The sequence below is a fragment of the Amblyomma americanum genome, chromosome 6 (genome assembly GCF_052857255.1).
Source record: "Amblyomma americanum isolate KBUSLIRL-KWMA chromosome 6, ASM5285725v1, whole genome shotgun sequence".
Classification (NCBI taxonomy): domain Eukaryota; kingdom Metazoa; phylum Arthropoda; class Arachnida; order Ixodida; family Ixodidae; genus Amblyomma; species Amblyomma americanum.
This window is the reverse complement of record NC_135502.1, coordinates 91,588,980-91,596,071: the sequence shown is the minus strand read 5'-3', so window position 1 is coordinate 91,596,071 and position 7,092 is coordinate 91,588,980.

Here is a 7,092-nt window from a genome sequence, read left to right as displayed (position 1 = left end):
CTCAAATATACTCCCATGCCCACTCGAATACATTTAACCTCAGCTGGGAGGTATGCCGCCGGGTACCCACCGGTGATACAATGGGTACAAGCTTTCCCCTGGTCTGGTGTTGGGCTTATTTAGGGTGAAAATGCTTGGGAAATGGTCTCTCACCCTACCTTGAGAAAAAGAAATTACCTTGTGTCCTGGTGCTCTTTGGCCACTGATGTCATTGCGCCATAAAGATTCATTATCATCACGTTATCGGAAGCCTAAGTCTGGAATTTTAGGTTTACAATATACAACGCTGACACTGGCTAGTAACATCATTATATATACACACCACAGAGCCTATGATGCAGGTATCGCTGTCACAACAGCTTCTTCTTTATTTCATATCCAGAAACTTTATTCAAATACTGTGGCGGTAATTATTTTTGCTTCCCGCTGTTTCGCACGCCAACCAACCTTTACATTACTTGAGAGTGTAACATGAACGGCACAGTATTTTATTTTCTTTGTTTCTTTTTTCGGGTCACGGGTAAATCACGTCGAGCTCCACTAAACCAACTAGAACGACTTAAGGACGACTTCAAAAGTTTAGGGCGACTTAACTCACCGTTACAGACCGGGTTCCTTATACTGTTCAAAGCGAGACGGACTCTAGTTTCCTCAAGGACTGCGATTGTACAGTATATACAACACAGGTAAGTGAGCTCTGGAGGATGCGGAGAAGGCTTCATTATAGGGCAGAAAGGAAGGTGCAACCTGCCCCGGCCGCAGACGAAACCGGCAGATGCAGAAGCAGCAGGTGTAAATGCGTACGCGAACCAAAGCGAACAGGGGCTGTTCTCTTCGCAGCACGGCGGCCGGCAACGCGCCGTCCATCACGCTGCTCTCCCGAGCGTGCGCGAAAATGATAGAGTGGCCCTAAATAATCCAGCGTTGTTGCACAGGCGGGAAACCTCGGCGCAGTAGAAAGTGCACGAACACACCCGAATGTACGGTCGCCACATGTATATACACGCGCGCAAGGTAGCAGCGGCAGCAGAAGCGCACATCTCTCTCTCTCTCTCTCTCTTCTCTCTCTCTCCTCTCTCTCTCTCTCTCTCTCTCTCTCTCTCTCTCTCTCTCTCTCTCTCTCTCTCTCTCTCTCTCTCTCTCTTTCTTTCTTTCTTTCTTTCTCTCTCTTTCTCCCTCTCTCTATCTCTCTCTCTCTCTCTCACACACACACACACACACACACACACACACACACACACACAACACACACACACACACAACACACACACACACACACACACACACACACACACACACCACACACACCACACACACACACACACACACACACTCTCTCTCTCTCTCTCTCTCTCTCTCTCTGCGGTGAAATGACGAGATATCTGCGCAAGCATATAAAATGAATGAAAGTAAAAAAAAAAGAGTAGGAGGGGGAGGGTCGAGACTTGAGGCAAAAGCTGCTCTGAAAATACGGCACACAAGGCAAACGAGATGCATGCGAAACTATACAGCGCTTCACTCGCAGTAAAGGTTCACTGTAAACGTATGCTTGTCGGTCAATAAACTTTCAGTTATCAGTGCAGGGCCACTCATGTGTCGCCTTTGTTTTGTGCTTCTCGTCTGTTTAGCGCGGAATGCAGTTGAACCTCGTTATAACGAAGTTTAAGAGGCCCGGTGGTTACATCGTTATAGCGGTAGCTTCGTTATATCCCGTGTTGATCGAGCTTCCGAGGGGAATCGTCATTGCTTCGCTATATCCATAACGAGATTCGACTGTATTGCCTTACCAATTAGCCCGGCTACACCTGAATCCTGAAAGGGGAGGAGGGGGAGGATGAAAGTTTTTTTTTTCCTTCTGATCACCGCAGTGATTATCATTTTTCTCTGAATTAACGAAACGTGGTCTTTCTCTGAGATGCATCGAAACCCGGCACCTTGCTTCTCTCCCCAGCTATATATACGTATGGGCTGCTAACACCCTCCGCCTCATATGGCACCCTGGCCTGGCGCTACGGCCTTCACTTATCGGACGTTCGGTGTCGCCCTCCTAGACCGCTGCACTTCGACACGTCTTCATAATGACGCCGACAGTAGAGGCGGCGATCGAAGAAAAAGTATCTGCTGTCAGCAGCCACTGCTCGCCCTCTCTATACATATGCCTGGCACCACATCGCGCGCTTGCTGGAGGCAGTAGCTTTTTTCGTGGTCCCGAACGAAGAACACATGACGTGCACGCTGGCGTGTGCCTGGCCGGCTCGTATTTTTTTTTACTGACGGCTGCGCTGACACTCTTTCGTATGTGCGCGCGCGTACCCCCCCCCCCCCTCCCACCCCCACCCCCCCTCCGTTTCTTCTCTGTCCTTGTCATCGGTCTCCGTATGCTTGCTGACGCGAAAATCAATCGCCGTTCGATAGAGAGCGATGCATTATCAGGGCCCTCTGTAGCGTGCTCTCTGCATATGTTTGTGCATCTATACGTATGTGCATCGTGCGGCACGGTAGCGAGACAGACGCGTCGACATCGAGCAGGACTCGGTGCCTTGTGTGTTATAAAGCACGCGTCTGACCGGCATATGTCCGTTGCATGCAGGGTATACTGGAGGACATGCAGTCGAGCGCTCTTACTTGGACTCTTGCTGCTGACGGTTGCCGGTACCCTTTTCCGTCTGCATTTTTATTGCGTCCAACTTTTTCGGCTGAGCGTGAGACCTCGAGCACGCCAACCCTGACGACTCAATCCGGGCGCCACCTGGACTGTCTTTGCACTCAACGATCCAGATAGGCTTAAGGAGATAGTATTGCGCGCTTCCAGGAACGATCGCACGCGCACAAAAACAGCACGGGACGAGAAAGTTGTCGAAGAACTGTGGGCAGCTGGAGATGATAAAAAAAAAAAAACGCAGTCTCTCTCTCGCTCTCTCCTTCCTTGAGCGCGGTCCTGCAGCGCGGAATATTTCATGAGTTTTCCCGTTCTTCGAAGAGTCTGGTCGTGGTGTGTGTATGTGTGGCGGCACCCGGCCGTTTCTGCAGGCGCTGAGCGCTGTTTCCGAAGATCAATAATGCATCGCGTCGATCCTTGTTCACGTAAGGGGTCTCCCCGCTCCCCCTTACTCTCCTCTATTCATGCCGTATAGCGAGTCCCTGTGTGTGCACCCGACGAGAGAGCGGCTTTCGACTGGCCGCGTACATATATGGAGTATATGCGGCCAGTCGATAAGAGAGCCATGCAGTCTCGTGCATTACGCAGAAACTTTTTTTTTTTGTCGTGTCTTGCCTTTCCGCTGGCGCCAGAGAAATTTGTATAGACTCCTTCTCGCTATTCGTTTGCCGGAGATACAAAAAAAATCTGAACAGCGATCACGAACGAAGAGAGATAGGGACGGAGAATTCGCTTCGAGTTCTCTTTTGAAAAAAAGTACCGCAGTGGGTGCCGTCCTTCCTGCGTCCGATTGCCCGGTTTCGTATCGGTGGACCATGACGAAGGCGTATGCTTTGGGCAGTGGCTGAGTCTAAAAAAAGATTTAAAAAAAAGACTGCATCGAATAAAAGTTTCTTGGGGGCTGCAGGGTCAGACATTATTATCGTTCTTCCGATGAATGTCAAGTGGGGATTCTGCGCAAATTTATTTACTTGCGGCCTGACTCCCTTACTTAAGACACGGTACTTAATTCCAATCTGTCTTAACCCAACGTAAAAGCAGTGGTATTTATCTTTTCTGCATACATCGCCAATTTCAAGCAGACCGTATCATCAAGCTTAAGTTAATTCGCGCCATTTTTCAAGGGGAGTTCAGCAGTTTATTAATATGTGTTGATGCTTGGCGGAGTACACCGTTTACGCTACTGCGCAGTGCTCTTTCTTCCTGAACCTATGCCAATCTGATTTATGGAAGACTGTTTCTTTCTGCTGCCACACACACAAAAAAAAAAGTCCATTGGAGGAAAAATTCGGCACAGGTGTAGCATAGAGTATACCCAAATTCAACTCGTGCCGACTGAAAGACAGTTAATAATATTCGCCTGGTTCGCTATTGCAGTTCGTTCCGGAATGTCTCTGTTGTCTTTCCTGTGTGGTTTACAAGTGTCTCTTGGTTATTTTTATAAATCTGTCATTAAACCCATTACGGATAGTTTTTCGAATGCACCACCTTAGCTCTTGCGAACTCCCTGTTTCGACCCGTCATTGTAGACATTCTGTTAGCCTCATTCGCCGTGGGGCGAACGGGAGCAAACTTGCAGAAAACTTAAACGATTGCAAAAAAAAAAAATGCAGATGCAGGGCGCCCCGTAAGATAAAAAAAAAGTTAACTGTAGAGTGCGCTGTGAACACTAATACACAGGATGGTATCCAAACGCAAAAACGCATCAGTGTTCACCAATTATAACAGCATGCTGAGGTCGTCACACATTAATTTTTTTTTCGCCTTACTGTTAGGACCATATGCTAAAGAGTAAACGTGCCGCGCTGTGTCCACTTGCATGCTGTGCAACTATCAAGGTTGTTTGGAAAGCCTGCTTCTGTTTATTTTGTAAACAAATTCTAGAAGCATGCTTGCATAATATATATGCGCGTTTTGGCTATTTTGGCTATTTCAACAAGTTACGTTCACTGGTGAGGTTGCGTTGCCTGCAAGCTTCTCGAAAAGAGCATGTATTTTGGCGCGATGTAGTCAAAATTTGTTGGGCCACAGCGCAGAGGATAACCACGTTTTCTAGATTCTAAACTGATATGGTATCACTCACAGTGGGCTACACGCCTCTCAATAATCAAGGGGCCTAACAGTAATAGTTAAAAAGTTAATTGTTCAGTATTCGTTAACCGGCCTGCTAGTTAGCACGTCGTAACTTTGTTATGGCGTACTACACCGCTGGCAGTGCTACGCCGGAAAAAGTGCTCTCATAACTCAAAAAGCCTATTTTTAAATATGCGGAAAGTCTTAGGTGAAACACCCTGTACACGCGCATATCTTGTCACTCAACCAGGCACGTATAGCGAAGGGATGGGTGAGGTAATTTTGTGTATTGCAGGGTGGGGGGGTGAACACTTTGAATATGTTTGGGGAGGGGTGATTTCGATTTCGGGGAGGGGAGGGGGACCACTTCTCCCTCCCCCGTAACGTGTCAAGGTCTTAGCATTTCGCAAAAAAATGGTAGGAAAATCAGGGGCTCGTTTTGGGATACATATGAAGGAAGCCAACAGGCAAGGAAACCAAGAGAAGCCTAGGGGGAAGTTTTTTTGCTTTTTAATTCGTGGTTTCGGTCGACGGAAAATATTACTGTCATAGTTTTTTATCTGAAAGATAATTGATCAGAAAGTAGAAGAAAACACAACCACATCACGCTAATGGGATCCAGACCAACGACCACTGTATGTCGCGTACGGTGTGCTAGCCGCCATTTTACAGCCGCCTCCATAGATCAGTCGGGACAGCACCGTACACCCCATGCGGAGGGCGGCGGCTCTGATCCCGTGGCTGGCATGTGTTTTTTTTTTTTTTCTACACTTTCTAAACGATTATCTTTGACGTTGAAAATGATTGCACTACTGATTTCCCATTGACCGAAACCAAATGTCACAAAAAAAAAAACACTCCCTCATGCCTTCCTTGGTATTCGTGACGGCTGGCTTCCCGCATTTGCATAGTCTTAAAGGGGCTCTGAAAGGGGCTCTAATAAAGTTGCAGTATGGCTGGAATGTTAAAGCACGCCTCTTCACGAATATTGTCCAGCAATAAATTTTCTAATGCGCGTTGTAGAACCCGAGTTATCTGTAGTCAAAATTTGAATTTCAGCGTCTTCGCGCTTTTCCCTCTCCTCTCGTCACTTTTTTCACGCTGGAAGGTCGGCTCTCCTCCGCCGGCCCCACCTCTGGGGGAGAGCTTCTGGCCCGCCGGAGCTACGCGGCTTATAGGCCGCGGCCATGGTAGCAGCCTGACGTCTGAACGAATGTGACCGATAGCCATCCCTCAACATGTATACGTAGATGCGAGCGACGGAGGAGGTGCGAGCATGAAAAAGTCGCCGGGAAGGGCTGGCCAACTTTGACGCGTGATTGCGGGTCGTCTGCTGCGTGTAGAAGAGTATTATTTGGCTCAGGTGTTCATGACAGCACAATGCAGTGATTAAGCGAGTTGATGTGCTTTCCTCGGAAGGTGTTTCAGAGCGCCTTTATTTAACATTGTGTGGTGCATTATGAGTTACTTCGCAGCCAATGTCATCAGCGAATTGCACGTTGTTGAGAGCCTTTCTCCACAATTAGAACGCTACAAAGGCAGTTTCCTTCAAATCCACCACTGAAGAAAGCTCTCTTCTGTCTGGACAGTCTGTCTGCTTTATTTTTTATCTCCCGCGGTATCTTCCTTCTTATTCTCCGTGGACCTTTCGCACTCACCTCTGGCCCTGCAGACAAAGCACTGCTTGTATCATTACTGCTGCCCTTGAAATGGGCGCTCGATAATTGCTTTCTTGAGAGGTCTCCATCGAGGCTCCCCGTTGATTCGAGGGTGCCTGTATAATCAGCGTATCCGAGGGATCTATTTCACGGATCGTTTTTTTTTTTCTGTGTGTGCGTGCTTTGGCAGGCTTTTCGTGCGCATACACGTTCTGCGTCCTCCAGAATAATCAGCGTATCCGAGAGATCTATTCCGCTCGTTGTTCTATGTGCGTACGTGTTCGGACATGTTTATGCGTAGTTTTTTTCCCTCTTGTATGCAATCGCGCGACGCGCGAATAATCGAACCTGCGCATAGCGAAAATCACGCACGGCACCTCGCGCGACCGTACCAGAAATACTCGCTCAGGGCGATGCATATACTCCCAGTGAACGATGTGGTTGCCCACGGCAAGTTTTTGGCCTATTGCTCTCTTCCCCCCCCCCCCCCCTCTCTCTCTCCACGGCGCCCTAAGCGTGGGGGAATCAGCGGCAAGGCTCGCGTTCCGCTCGCGGTGCGTGCTGTTCAACTCTCTGCGCGGGGAGCCAATCGTTCATATATGTGCGCACATCGCGATAGCGGTCTTATTCCCGGCATACGTGTACACCTCGTGTATCTTTGCCAAGTGCTGCACAGCGCGTGTGGTCGTATTGTGTGTGCGT